This window comes from Colobus angolensis, unplaced genomic scaffold (genome assembly GCF_000951035.1).
Source record: "Colobus angolensis palliatus isolate OR3802 unplaced genomic scaffold, Cang.pa_1.0 Scaffold255, whole genome shotgun sequence".
In the NCBI taxonomy this organism is placed as follows: domain Eukaryota; kingdom Metazoa; phylum Chordata; class Mammalia; order Primates; family Cercopithecidae; genus Colobus; species Colobus angolensis.
Window position 1 is genome coordinate 3,328,471 of NW_012115766.1, and position 15,958 is coordinate 3,344,428.

A 15,958-nucleotide genomic window follows, 5' to 3' on the forward strand; every position below is an offset into this window, starting at 1 on the left:
GTACATGAACCCATCCCCAGGAAACTGGTGGGATGAGTAGTAAATTTTTTTTTTTTACTATTTAACAAAAATATTTAATGCTGCCAAAAAGTATAAAAATACAGTAGGAATGGCAGTACAATACAAAGGAATCTCTCATAATTTTTTTTTACATATTTCTATATTTAATACATGCATTAAAAACAGTTAACAACACATCCAGTGAAAGGTTCTGCAAAGTCTTCTGCTGATGGGTGCTCCTCATGCCTTGTATGTAAAGTTTACTTTGCAAACAAATGACTGTGAGGCAATCTAGAGGTTTAGCAAGTCTCACTTTAGTGTCTGGAGTGGGCTTCAGGTCTGGCTTTGCACATCAATGGTTCAAAATTTATAGCTCCAGAATATTCTCAAGTCATGAACATTAGGTGCCTATCGTGGCCTTTTCCTTTTTCATTCATTCTCATTTAGCCTGTTTCATCTGCTGCACGTTCTGAACTGTGGTGGCCTTTCTGCCCTCTCGAATACATTTCCGTGGAGCATTCTCACTGTTCTCCATTGTATCTTGCATTTGCTGTACATCGGTCACCTGTCAGTTTTTCTTCTAGACCAATTCTGTTCCGATTGTATTTTTCAGTCGTTATTTTGTTTGGTGAGTGATCAAAAGCAGAAGCTAAGTTTTACTTAGAAAGTGCTTTCCACCGTTTCTGTATACTAGAATCTCCCGTTACACATTTTACTGCTTCTATTGTAGACATGTATGAGAATCTCAGTTGATCTGGGGTCTGAATAAGACCCATTTGGTATTTTCTAATGTTCAATAACACTTTTTTTATGTTAATATAATCTCCTTTTCCCATCAAAACAAGACAAGTGTCTACCAGAGAGAAGGTGCTGAGCACCCAGTGCCTTCACTACAATGGATCACCGCAGGCTCATCAGGGTTCAAGGAGCCAGATTCTCTCACTTTAACCAAGAAATTGATAAATGAAGCTAGTGATTCAGGGACTCCAAAATCTGGCCAGGTAGTATAATGAAAGTGAGATATTGTTCTGGTTTCACCACTATTGATATTTTCTAATCATAGAAGATGTACTGTGTAATACAACTTCACATCTTCTGACAAGAGCTTCACACTGAATCCTGTTTCTTTAAACAGCATCTCTTGGTCATCTGTTGGCCAGTTCTGTGCACATTTAACCGATTCTTTCTCCACAATGCGGTTCAGCATGACAACTGCTTTGGTCTGCTGCTGCCAAACCGTAAGCCAGAAATGGCAGCACATGTTAGGAAGTGGACCCTGTGTTAAGATGTAACTCCTTTGTGCCTCTTCTATGTCAACTAAGCTGGCATTAATATAATCATTCTCAGCATTTTGCAGTTTAACACGACTGTGATCATATGGGCTTACATCTCTGTATCTATTTTGATTTCTGTTTTCTGGAAACTTGGCCACTCTATGAAGATAGTCATGGGACTCATTTCGAATTTCCAAGTACGATGGCTGCCAGCGAGGCTGAGCATCCAACTCCTCGAACTCCCGCTCGAGGATGGTGGGCATGGCTGGGACGAGTCGTAAATCTTAAGAGAAATGGAAGAGTGAGGATGGCTCCTAAGCTGGACAGACACCCAATGTGGTTGATTATAGTCAATCATTACTCAAGGAATTTGTATGTATTCTATTCATATATATATGGTAAATTTCTAATTATGGTAATTACTCCTATGAAGTAATTACCATACTCCTATAAAGTATTATCTTCATTATAAAGTGAAGAAAGTGAGGCTGAGAGAAGTTAAATTATGTGCCCGAGGTGATGGCCTAGTGAATGAGCAAACTTGGTTTAGCAGTCAGGTCTCTCTGGCTCCCAAGCTGCTGGTGTTTTACGTTACCGCATTGTCTTAGTCTGGGCCCTCCCGAAAGCAAAGCCTGTACAGACAGCTTGGAGGTAGGCAGGGAGTTTATTTGGGAATGTAACACCAAGGAATAGACTGATAAGACAGAAGAATGACCCCCAGAAGGAGAGAAAGCCAACCCAAGGGTCCCTTTCAAATTAGCAAACATTATGAATATCTGCTACTTGATCCTGTGGGAGCTTCTGAGGAACCTTTTAACGTGTCTCTCAGAATTGGCCACCCTAGGCTAAAAATGAGATAAGCATTGTTCTGTGAGCTCCTGTCCCTCAGTGGTCAAGGGCAAGGTTAGAGGCCTTAACTGTCCCCCATTGCCAGATTGTCCATGCCCAAGTGCCAGGTGGTGCCCATGGGACTCCTGTGTCACAGCTCCAACATAGCCCTGGGGCCAGAAACCAGGGACAGAGGCCAGAAGCAGGTGCTGTGAGGTTGCATCCGCACAAGATGAAAGAAGCCCACCACGCAGGCCTGGGCACCACAGCAGTATTTGAAACTAGAGGTGAAATTGAGAACACGTGATATATTGCCCGGAATGTTGAGAGACACATGACCAGTTATAATGAGAGAGTGGAATGAGAATCTTCAATGTCTCATCATGCATGCATTCATTCATTTATCCATTCAGTCACCAGCGAATGCTGGGTAGTATATGAAGTGAAAGAAGAATTAAAATGAGTCTAGCTGAGTTTCAGATACCACAGAAAAGAAAATAGAGAATGTGACAGTGTGTTCTAAGTGCTTCAGTAGAAGTATACTAAAAGGTAGTAGAAGTATAGAAGGGAGATACCCACTGTATCCTGTGTGTGGACAGAGCGGGGGTGTGGGGAGAAGGGAGGTCATTTTTCTAGCGCTTGGTCTTGAAAGATAAATAGAAGTCAGCCAGCTGGGGAGAAATATGAGCATCGGCTCTATATTCAAATTAAATTTTAGTATTTCAATATTAAGTTTCCTAAGTATGATCATTGTGGTTATGTAAGAGAGTGTCCTATTTTTAGGAGATACGTGCTGAAAAATTTAAGAGTAAAATGTCATAATGTCTGCAACTTACTCTCAAATGATTCAGCACAGTAAATATTTGGGGATGGGGAAAAGCAAGTGAACACAAATGTAGCAAAATGTTAATAACTGGTGAATATAAGTAAAGGGTATGTATGTGTTTATTGCACTAATCTTACAACTTTTTAAAATTTTCTGAAATAAAAAAAGGAGGGGAGAAAGTTAATTAATTGGAGGCCATGGGCAGGGGCTGGGGAAGAGCAGTCCGGGATGGGCTTGTGAGAGGGACAGCAACACCTGAGGACACTGGTTCATTTTTTAAACTGCAGCGGTTGGCCAGGTGCAACGGCTTACACCTGTAATCCCAGCACTTTGGAGGCCAAGGCAGGAGGATCGTTTGAGACTAGCCTGGGCAACAGAGCAAGACCCCATCTCCAAAAAAAATACAATATTAAATAGCCAGGCATGGTGGCACGTGACTGTGGTCCCAGCTACTCAGGAGACTGAGGTGGAAGGATTGCTTAAGCCCAGGAGTTCGAGGCTGCAATGAGCTATGATCGCACCACTGCACTCCAGCCTGGGCAACAGAGCAAGACCCTCTATCTACGAAAAGTAAATAAATTGCAGTGGTTAGTGGGACACCGTGGGACATAAATGCTCATGATAGAGAAAAAACAAAAATGGGACAAGAGAAGGGAGTGATCTATGCTAGAGTGTTGGGCTGCATCCTGAAGGCCTAGGTGACATGGAATAATTTCATGCATCTTTTATGTTTTACATGGTCACTTTAGCAGCAGTTTAATAAGAATGGATTAGAAAGGCCCAAAACTGTGGCAGGAAGATTAGTTTTTCTGTTATGACAGTAGTTGACAGATTCTATAGGCCTACAGGAAAATGGTGCCAAAGATAAAGTGAAGACAGCTTTGAAACTGCAGAGGGCAGAAGAGTCAACAGGACTTGGCAATCCGCTACACTCAGTGAGTTCCTAAGAAGATGGACTTGGTTCAGTTCAGAGATGAGTCTTTTAAACCCCAAAGAGAAGGAAGACTTGTGGAGGGAAAAGTTTAGTTTTAGAATGTATTTAACCATGAAATAATGAATTAAGGTGTTTAGTTTGTACATCAGGGGTTTATCTTTTGTCACCATAACTAGTACTGCTTGCAGTATAGTAGGTATTCAATAAAATTTTTTAAACTGTGTTTAGAAATCATGATAGTAGATGGTAAAATGCTTTCTTCAGTTGCTGATACTCGGGGGAACTATGTTGTATGTTTTGTTAATGTTTTCTCCCTGAGGGCTAAGCATTTGGCGAACATCTGTCTCCTGACACCCGTTGGACTGGTTTACCTGGCAATCCAAAGTGAACATGTGCCAGGGTAGTGCCTTCACTTTTTACAATCTATCAGATAGGTTTAGAGTCAGTTTTGTCTTTCACCAGCTAGTTTTCTCAGTTTAGAAAGTACACGTATTTCTACTTCTTAGTAAATGTAATATATGACACATGAATTTAAAGAACGTACAAAGTAGGAAACATTTATATTTCATACAACTTGAATTTTCAAATACAAAAATTCCCTCTTGGGAGTGAGTCTTACGCTTTGGAGCAGGAATGACAGAACAGATATGGTACCAAAGCCAAGCTCACCTAGGTATTGCAAACACACAGGCAAAAGAGGAGGTGGCCCAAGTGTGTCATCAGAGGGTCACTCGGCATTGGAGCAGTTCCTTTGGCGGGTGGTGAACTGAGCAAAGAGGCAAATGAATGATAGGTAGTTACAGAGAGAGAATCCCTACATCAAGGAAATACGACAAACACCAGGACTCGATTTTGATTCTATGTCTAAGAGCCTTCCTTTGACATCCCTCCCCACCATGTCAGGGAGGCTATGTACTCTCATTTCATTCAGTCGTTAGCACTGCTCACATTGGTAATAACTTCTTGTTATCTGCTTTCCTCTTTGGACTTTAGATAGCCCCCTAAAAGCCACCCACCTTTGTGTTCCCAGTGTTTAGATTGGTCCCTAGCACAATGTCAGTGTTCTGTAACTTTCACATACATGAATGAACAAATGGACAAATGAACATACATGATTTCCTAAAAGGGTATCATAGCTCTTGATAGTCATGACAGCACTGGTATTAACCTTTGTTTTGTAATGAGTTTCAATTTAATGTTGTTAAGGAAAATACAGGATTTTAAAAACTAGTACACACACATATACATATTCCAGAGTCTTTCTAATGAGTTTGAATATAATTTGTAAAAGAATCTAATAACACATGCTTTAAAAAATAGTGTTTGTGGCCAGGCATGGTGACTCACACCTGTAACTCCAGCACTTTGGGAGGCGGAGGCAGGCAGATTACCTGGGGTCAGGAGTTCAAGACCAGCCTGACCAACATGGCAAAACCCCATCTCTACTAAAAATATAAAAATTAGCCAGGCATGGTGGCGGGCGCCTGTAATCCCAGCTACTCAGGAAGCTGAGGCAGGAGAATTGCTTGAACCCAGGAGGCGGAGGTTGCAGTGAGTCGAGATCACACCACTGCATTCCAGCCTGGCGTACAGGCTGAGATGGAGCAAGACTCCATCTCAAAAAAAAAAAAAAAAAAAAAACAATTCGTGTTTGTGCCAGGCACAGTGGCTCATGCGTATAATCCCAGTACTTTGGGAGGCCAAAGCCGGAGGGTCTGTTGAGACCAGGAGTTCAAGACTAGCCCGGGCAACATAGTGAAGCCCTGTCTCTACAAAAAAAATAATAATAATAATACAAAAATTACTCAGACATGGTGGCCTGCACCTGTAGTCCCAGCTACTAAGGAGGCTGATGCAGGAGGACCACTTGAGCCCAAGATGTCAAGGCTGCAGTGAGCTGTGATTGTGCACTGCTCTCAGCCTGGGCAACAGTGTGAGACTGTTTGTTACTCTAAACACTATCACTAGTACTATAAGAGTAATAGAGTTTATTACTAAGTTGTTTTAGGATCTGTCAAATACAGAGATGCTGCCCCAATCTGGTCAGACATTTCTGATTGATTGATTGATTGATTTTTTCAGACAGTATCTCACTCTGTCATCTAGGCTGGAGTTCAGTGGCACAATTACGGCTCACTGCAGACTTGACTTCCTGGACCCAAATAAGCACCTGAGTAGCTAGGACCACAGGTGTATGCCAGCATGACCAGCTACTTTTCTTATTTTCTGTGGAGATGGTGTCTCACTGTGTTGCCCAGGTGAGAACTTCTGGTGTTGAACTTCTGGGCACAAGAGATCCTCCTACTTGGCCTCCCAAAGTGTTGAGATTACAAGTGTGAGGCATTGCACCCAGCATCTCTGATTCCTTTGATTCCATTGAAACTAAAGTTTCGGTACATCAAGAAAGAAAACAGCCCAAAGGAACTCATGCTGTCCCTTTATTCACTATCAGGGACAATGTTAATAGGGACTGCTTCTAGCTGTCTGCACAATGCCCTTTACTGTTCAAGACCGGCACTTCCAAGACAGTGTGGTTCATTTGGTCTTAAGAACAGATACTGAGGAATTGGTCCATAATCCACAGCAAAGCTCTGTAGGCACCTGATACCATGGAGAGGTGTTCTGACATTCTTACACGTCCCCCAGGGCAGGAACTATAGGTTCTGAGTGACATCTCGTCATAATTCAGTGGAAGCATTAAGAGGCAAGCAAGCATAATTCTGGGCAAAGAAGGGCTCTCATCATAAGAATTTTGCAAACCGCATACTCTTTTATTTTGTAACAATGCTTGTAATTTATCTTTGGAAAGAGGCACACAGATCTTGATGTAATTTGTGTAATAGATACTGTTTACTAATGAAATATCCTTTTCAAATGAAAGGAAAATATTAGTTTCCTACATCAGGTGCTGTATTAGTCCGTCCTCATGCTGCTAATAAAGATATACCCAAGACTGGGTAATTTATAAAGGAAAGAGGTTTAATTGACTCACAGTTCAGCATGACTGGGGAGGCCTCAGGAAACTTACAATCACGGTGGAAGGGGAACCAAACATGTCCTTCTTTACATGGCGGCAGGAAGGAGAAGTGCCAAAACGGGGAAAAGCCCCTTATAAAACCATCAGATCTCATGAGCACTCACTCAGTATCACAAGAACAGCATGATGGTAACCGCCCCCATGATTCAGTTACCTCCCACTGGGTCCCTCCCACAACACGTGGGGATTATGGGAACTGCAATTCAAGACGAGATTTGGGTGAGGACACAGCCAAACTCTATCAGGTGCTTATGACTATTTTAAAACCTGAAACATAGTGGTATTCCTATTGTAAATTTTCCTAGAAAAACACCATTAGATAAAATGCAACAAGCGATAAAATAGCATTTTATATTGTAGAATGATAATTTTTATTTTCTCCTAAACATAGGCAACTAACCCATATCTTTTTTTGAGTCTCACTCACTCCGTTGCTCAGACTGAAGTCCAGTGGCACCATCTTGGCTCACTGCAGCCTCTGCCTTCCGGGTGCAAGCAGTCCTCCTGCTTCAGCCTCCCAAGTAGCTGGGATTACAGGCGTGTGCCACCATGCCTGGCTAATTTTTGTATTTTTTGTAGAAATGGGGTTTCACCATGTTGGCTAGGCTGGTCTCAAACTCCTGATCTCAAGTGATCCACCAGCCTCAGCCTCCCAAAGTGAGCCACTACGCCTAGCCATATCTTTATATTAAAAAAAAAAAAATCTAAAGTCCTGTTTGTAAGTACTCTTTTCCCATAGTATTAGACAGACAACATAATGCTCTGTAGCAAACCACCCCAAACTCAGTGGTTTGTATTAACACGTATGTGTTCTCATACTCACAGGTCTTAAGGTTGGCTGAGGTTTAGCATCTATGGAACGGGCTCAGCTCTTGACTCTGCTTAAGGCTGTGGGTAAAGGAAACCAATCTTTAGTCAGTTGAAAATAAGCTTGCCCTGTATTTGGTTCGTGAGGTTTTGCCAACATACATAATTATTAAACTTCCACTGAAAATGTTTAGCAACAATATTTTTAATGAAACGGGAGGGTAAAGTGAGAAAACTTACAACTGGAGCAGTGCCTTACCTTTAGTACGTTCTCAAATAATATTTGGGAAAAGAATAAAACAATGGAATATAAAGAAATCAGAGATGATGAAATTTCTTAAAACTGTAACTAAGCAAACCTTGGACAAACCCTGACAAAGCTAAGCAGCAGAACGCTTTTTCCCCATTGCCTTTGTCATCAGTTATGTGAATAACATCTCAGGAGGACTTCAGGCTTGGCATGGCCCACACACATTATCTCTGCTCCTTGCCGAAAGCCTATCAGTAATGCTGAAGGAGTAGGATAGGGATAAAGAATGTTTTGAAAGATGGGAGACACATGGACCAGTGGTAATTAACAGCACAGAACCTACACCTACAAATGTGTGTGTTGTTGGGGGGGGAGGGGGCGGTAAGAGTCAAGTTTCAAGAAAGGGGAGCCTTCAGGTACCCCCAAAGGTGGATTCAGAGTAGGACTGAAAATACAATAATTAATGAAATATTGTGTAAAGAATAACTAAACTGGACTGGGCATGGTGGCTCATGCCTGTAACCCCAGCACTTTGAAAGGCTGAGGTAGGAGGATCAGTTGGGGCCAGGAGTTCAAGACAAGCCTGGATAACATAGCAAGACACCATCTCTAAAGAAACTATGAAAATTAGCTGGGCATGGTGGCACCCACCTGTAGTTCCAGTTACTCAGAAGGCTGAACTGGGAGCACCACTTGAGCCCAGTAGGTTAAGGCAGCAGTGAGCTTTAATTGTTCCATTGAACTATAGCTTGGGCAACAGAGCAAGACCTAATCTCTAAAAAAAAAGAAAAGAAAAGAAAGAAAAATCACACTTCCAGTTTCCATCCTCAAGAGTGTAGTTAGGAAACCACTTCTCCCCAAGTATAAAACGTGAGGTTGGCCAGGCGCAGTGGCTCACACCTGTAATCCCAGCACTTTGGGAGGCCAAGGCAGGCAGATCACAAGGTCAGGAGACCAACATCATCCTGGCCAACATGGTGAAACCCCGTCTCTACTAAAATACAAAAATTTAGCCGGGCGTGGTGGTGCACACCTGTAGTCCCAGCTACTCGGGAGGCTGAGGCAGGGGAATCGCTTGAACCTGGGAGGCAGAGATTGCAGGGAGCTGAGATCGTGCCACTGCACTCCAGCCTGGCAACAGAGCAAGTTTGTGTTTGTCTCAACACAAACAAACAAAACTTGAGGTTTAGTCTCCAGCAGTGTGCCATAGAACTTTCCGTGATGATGGAAGTACTTTCTATCTGCATTGTCCAACTAGTGGCTCAATAGCCACCTGAAATGTAGCCAGTGTGACCACACATGGTGGCTCACACGTGCCCAACAATTTGGGAGGCCAAGGTGGGTGGTTCACTTGAACCCAGGAGTTCAAAACCAGCCTAGGCAACATGGTGAAAACCTGTTTCTATAAAAAAACACAAAAATTTGCTGGGCATGGTGGCACACACTTGCAGTCCTAGCTACGCAGGAAGTTGAAGCTGAGGCAGGAGAATCTCTTGAGCCCAGGAGGTTGAGGCTACAGTGATCCATGATTGCACCACTGCACTCCAGCCTGGGTTACAGAGTGAGACCTTGTCTCGAGAAAAACCCGCAAACAAAAATAACACGAAATATGGCCAGTGTGACTGAGGAAGTTTAGTTTTAATTTTGATTCAAATAGCCACATGTGGCTAGTGGCTGACATATTGGACAGTGAAGCTCTAGACTCAGGAATACTGGGCACTGCTGAGAATGGGATGGATTCTCTTGCAGAAAAACAGGAAAAGTGAGTAGAATTCTTCAAGTGACTGCTGAGATCTGTCGGCCTCTTCTATTACATGGCACCCAGGTTGGAGGATTCCTTTCTGACAAAACTATGCTGCCAAATTTATATAAATAACAGAATAATACTCATATTATTAATAATAATATTCAGTTATTCCCAAGAGAGCAGCCGGCACTTTAATTCATCACCCAGTGACAGCACCCTCACCTACAGTCAGCATTGGTTGTGGTCGTTTTGTTTTGAGATGGGGTCTCACTGTGTTGCCCAGGCTGGCCTTGAACTCCTGGGCTCAAGCAGTCCTCTCCCATCAGCCTCACATCCATCAGCATTTTAAATGCCTCCCTCTCAAATGTGACTAGGTAGCCAAGGATCACCATGCATTTGGGGAAAGCTGCCCAGCTGAAATGGAAATCAGTGCAAACAGAAGAAAAAGAACTGAAACAAGACATGACAGGGAATAAAAGAAAAAAAATAGTTTTTTTAAGAGAGAAGATATTGCAACCTAAAACAAGATCAGAGGCTATATAAAAGATCGGAGGAACACATTTCTACATTCAGGTGCCTCCTGACTCACCTGAATTCCAACAGAGCACAGTAAGCGTCAGTTCTCCGCCTGCCCTGGATTGGGCCCTGCAGTTGCAGAGAAAGCTTGGGAATAAAAATGGAGGTAAATCTTTAAGTGATTACCTATTCTTCTGACCCACCGGCTACAGATCGGTGTTCCCACCACTTTCTCCTCAGGTTCAACTGATTTGACAGCAGCTTACAGAGCCCAGGGAAACACTTTACTTATGTTGACCTATTTATTATAGTGGATACAGAGGAACAGATGGGAAAGATGCATAGGGCCAGGTATGGGGGAAGGGTGCAGAGCCTCCGTGCCCTTTCCAGGGGCACTACGTTCCAGGAACCTCCACATTTTCAGCTGTCTGGAAGCTCTGCAAACCCAGTCCTCTGAGGGCTTTATGGAAGCATCATTACATAGGCATGATTGACTACATCATTGCCTATTGCTGATCAACTCAACCTTCAGCACCTCTTCCCTCCTTGGAGGTAGGGGGAGTGAGGCTGACATTCTAACCCTCCAATCTTGCCTTGGTCTTTCTGGTGCCAGCCTCCATCCTGAAGCCACCTAGGGATCCCCAGCGATTAGTCATCTCATTAGCAAAGCAAGATACCTTTATTGATCTGGCCGTTCCTAGGGCTTGAGGAACTGTGGATAGGAACAGAGATGAAGGCCAGTGGATCACTGGAGGGCTCCCACTATCTCATTTTTGGGGCAGAAGTGGACATTCTGAGTTGAGGAATGATTGGCTCAGAACCTCTGACTTGCGTGTTCAATCCCAGGCAGAGAGACATCGCTAGGACCTGCCAGAGTAGGTAATCTGCTCACGTGGCAGTCACCTGCAGGTGTGGGTGCAGACACATCTAGCTGAGAGTGCCACCATTCCAGATGCCTGTCCCCAGAAAGAAAACCTCAGACCAGTAAAGCTCTGAATGGAGGTTTGATCCGAATACCAAGGACGATATAAGCAGAGTTGCTTTAAGGATGCTATCGCTGTTGTCCATGGGAAAGACCCTTTATGCCTGAATTATTTTGATTCCAGATTGAAGGAAAAACGGCTAATTTCAGGTAGTTTTATAGAGGCTGGGGTTTTGGACATTGCTGTTTGACTATAAACTCTCAATAAGGTAGGGAAATAAATCAGAAATCATGGGTGTGCCTTTGTAGAGACTTGACAGACTTATTTTGCAGTTGGGGCTTCAGGGCCGAGAACCTTTTAGCATCCTTGCCCTAGTTGAAATCAGACACACCCTCTCCCTGGTATCCAAACAAAGCTAGTTCAGGTGCTGCCCTGAAGGGATTTGGTTGATGTGAAGTCCCAAGTCCTTAAATTAATCAACAGGAGTACTTCCTGGACGGGACTGATTTGATCAGGTGGGTGATATGTAAGTTCTCCTCCTTTACAGGGGAATACACCAGGACTCGGAGAGTCCCATTTCCCACCTCAGACGCTCTCAAGATTGTGACCTCTCTGGGTTTTAACACCTGGAACAAGCTGGGTGCAGTGGCTCACCCCTGTCCATCCCAGCACTTTGGGAGGCCGAGATGGGCAGATCAGCTGAGGTTGGGAGTTTGTGACCAGCCTGGCCAACATGGTGAAACCCCATCTCTACTAAAAATACAAAAAGTAGCCAGGCATGGTGGTACATGCCTGTAATCCCAGCTACTCTAGAGGCTGAGGCATGAAAATCGCTTGAACCTGGGAGGCGGAGGTTGCAGTGAGCTGAGATCACGCCACTGCACTCTAGCCTGAGCAACGGAGCAAGACTCTGTGTTTAAAAAAAAAAAAAAACGCTTGGAACAGGCAGAGCCTAGAGGATACGTGTGGACTTCCCATCTCTGCCAAATGTGCCTTGGAGAAAACCCACGTAGCTGAATGATTCAAGTCAAGCAGCACAGGAAGGGATCAGCCACATAGCAGTGCCCCGTGCACCTTGGCGGAAAGGAATTTTTCTGTCCATTGACATTTGTAGGTGTTCAGTTTGGAATCAGTCCGTTTTGGGAGTCGCCACCCATCAACTTGTCAGTCCCAAGGGCACTCATGAAGCAATCACCCATTGAATCTGCACTGGGGCCATCCTGCATCACCGTGAGAAACGGGAGACTTCCACAGAGAAAGTGAAGGTCCAAGGTCCAGACGGCCAGACTGGGCCCCTGTGGAGTCCTCCGATGAGGCAGATGAAGAATTTTCATTCATCGGGAAACCCAAGGAACGGGAGGCAGAGCCTGAGGAACAGGAGGAGGGCTCATCCAGCCAGCCAGGCTTTGGCATTTTCAGGACCAGGTGAATGACAAGAGGAAGAGAGATTGGCTGGCATTTGAAAACAGTGGAGCCTGGAGTGATAGAAGCAGGCGGCTTCAGAAGAGAAGGAGGTGCCTCGCACCTGGAATGAGCAGATGGTAGTGAAGAAAAGAAGAAACCGAGGATAAGGAGATGGAGCGGCAGTGCAGCACCCTGTGTCAGGGAGCACAGGAGAGGAGACAGGAAGGTGGGAGGCACGGGGCCGGGGGTGAGGAGTGGCGTCGTGGGGAGCTCAGGGCAGTTCTGAGTATGGAGAGTCCACAGACAGTGAGGATGAGACGGAGTCTCGCCTGATGCAGGCCCTCACTGGGAAGAAGGGCCAAGTGACAGTTCAGAACCTGAGGCTGAAGCATTGAACCAGAAGGAGCCTTTGCAGGAAGCAAAAGGCACGCTGAGGACGCATGGTGCCCCCTCCAGACTGTAGGAGACCAAGGAAGAGCCGGCGGAGAACAGGCGGGGCCGCACTACTCTGGATGCGCTTAACACCAAGAGGAGAGTCAGAGGAGCAGGAGGCATGGAAAGTTCAGAAGCTAAAACGAACAAGGGGACAGGGACGAGGAAGAAGAGCTTGAGAAGGAGGAAGCAGAAACTGAGCACCTGGGAAACCTGGCTGAGGAAGAGCAGCAAGCTGAGCTTCAGGCGTATGACAAGGTCATTACCAGCAAAGCCATTCAGGGCAAATATGAGAAATATACAAAAGAGCGTTCAGTGCCCCCACCCTGGAGGATCATTTCAACAAAGCCATGCTTCCTAAAGTCATGCAAGAACTTCGGGCACTCTGGTTATACCAAATACACCCATGGTGGGGATTGAGACACCACCTCCTTCTACCCAACGTGGGGCCAAGAGAGTGCCCAGAACACAAAGTTCTTCAAACAAAAGGCAGCTGAAGCACAAGATGTAGTTGGGCAACCGTTTGCCAGGAAGCGGAAGAGTACGTAGGAGTCAACTCCTTGTTCTCCCCAGTGTGGAACTCGAGGGGAAGTCTCAGCATCTGGTCCTTGATTTGCTTTTCCTGTTATTTACATGGCCCCTGAATCCAGCCTTCAGACCTACTGCCATGCCTGTGATACTGCGTGGCCCAGTTTTTGAAGGTGCTTTGTGGAATTTAGACTTGTGCGGAAAAATCCCCCAGAAAAGCATATCCAGGTAGGATTAGAGGCTTCCCACTTATTTCCAGGAAATCTTAGGTTTCATCCATGCTAAGACTTCCCATGTTTACATGAGACTGTTCTGATTTTTAATTTTAGAGAGGGAGTCTCACTACATTGCCCATGCTGGATTTGAACTTCTGGGCTCAAGTGATCCCCCTGCCTCAGCCTCGCAAGTAGCTGGGATTACAGGCTTGTGCCACCACGCCTAGCTCTGAGTTTCATTTTCCAGCCCCTTAGCTTGGGTCAGAGACATGGGCATGTAAGTGGACAATCAATTTAACTCTTAGGGTTAGGAGTAAAATGCCAGGAAATCTAAACTCATTGAAACTTGTTTTTCATTTCCGGAAGAAGTACATTTTTCTAGACGGACATACTTTTTGATCCATTTATGTGGTGTATCAAGAAATAAAAGAAACACACACCCCCAAAAGAGAAAAAAACATAGAAGAAGGAATGTAACCTCTGTGCCAGGCCATTCCCAGTGTTTCACTGGTGCCCTGGGGTCCACATGTTTTTTTAAAGAAGACTAGGCCGGGCGCGGTGGCTCATGCCTGTAATCCCAGCACTTTGGGAGGCCAAGGCGGGCGAATCACCTGAGGTCGGGAGTTCGAGACCAACCTGACCAACATGGAGAAACCCCATCTCCACTAACAATATAGAATTAGCTGAGCGTGGTGGCGCATGCCTGTAATTGCAGCTTCTCAGGAGGCTGAGGCAGGAGAATCACCTGAACCCGAGAGGCAGACGTGGTGGTGAGCTGAGATCATGCCATTGCACTCCAGCCTGGGCAACAAGAGCGAAACTCTGTCTCAAAACAAACAAACAAAAAAAAAACAAAAAAAAAAAGACTAAAGTGCGCCAAATCTGCATTAAATTGAAGAATGTCAGACCTGCCTCTTAGAGCTAGCGTGTGGCCTGCACATCCAGGTTCATGACACAGCATTGTCTTTTGAAAGTAATGTGCCAAAGTCAGATGTCAGCCGAGGTTTCTACACACAGAATATGGAGAGAGATCTGAAACTCTGATGGAACACGTCCAATTAGCATGCTAGAGAAAGACACATCCCCCAGTGTCGTGCTGCTCAAACTGGCCTGGACCATACCCTACTATCAAAGGAATCAGCCTCACATTCGCTCCTGCTGGGTGAAAGGAGAGTGTCAGAGAAAAGAGAAGCATCCCTACAGACACAAGAAGCCTACAGGTCTGGACGATCCCCTTGCTGATCAAAATGTTGAAGATTCATGTTATGGAATCAATGACCCTGTAGCAGATAAGCTTCCGAAGCAGACTTCAACCATGCCTCATCTGGACCCACCAGAGGACGAGACTGTCACGACATTAGAGGTAGATGGTGTGGGTGAAACAGATCAGAGAAATCATTTCTACCAGTTTGGAGAGATTGACGATCACTCTAATGCAGAAACAGCAGGGTGCTTTCACCCAGTTTTCCACAAGGCAGGCTGCAGACATGGCTGCTGAGAAGGCCTTTAATAAGTTGATTGTAATGGCCACAGACTGAATATGAAATCAAGAACATCTCAAGCAGCCAGAGGAAAAGAAAAAGAAGGAGGGAACCACGCACTCTGGGATCAAGCTAGAGCCTTTCCGAGGACTGCCGTGAGCTCTTCCTCCTGTTGCAGCAGAGGATGCAGCAGCCAGCTCCTTCAGCCCACCCCTAAGTGATCCTCCACCACTGTGGCGAGCATTGCCCTGCCACCCCCACTACTCCCCGTACCGTCAGGTTTGGGGTCACACGTGTTCCACCCAATGAGACCACCTCATTCCTTTCATGAAGACTCCAGGACCAGTCCTTCTCAGGACCCTCAGAGGATGCGAGCTCGGGCTGGAAAACACAGTAGCCCCCAGCACATGAGCACTACTCTGGGGCTCTGTGGAAGAAAGGGCACTTAAAAATCCCCGTAAATGAGTTTTGGAGTAAATATATTTTTCCTTTGTAGTTTCCATGGTAGCTGAATATGCTCAGATATGGACAGTCGGTGAACGACAGCCATGCTTCTCTACACATAATCAAAGACTCAGTGGCCTTCAGATAAGCTGCTGAGGACACATCTGGTTACAAATACAACATGACTAATAAAACCTAATGCCTGTTCCGCTCATCCCGGTGGGAATAAGTGACTGGGTGAATTGGAATGCCCAGTGGAGCTGCCATCTCAATTACACATTCATTTTGTACCTTCTCGGTGGGGGCGGGCAG

At 45.0% G+C, this 15,958-nt stretch overlaps 2 pseudogenes; one reads left to right on the plus strand and one right to left on the minus strand.

Annotated features, from left to right (window-relative positions):
* Positions 1 to 408: 408 nt before the first annotated feature.
* Positions 409 to 1,537, minus strand: LOC105515170 (annotated as a pseudogene).
* An 11,180-nt stretch (positions 1,538 to 12,717) lies between these two features.
* On the plus strand, positions 12,718 to 15,651 carry LOC105515186 (annotated as a pseudogene).
* The last annotated feature ends 307 nt before the right edge of the window (positions 15,652 to 15,958 follow it).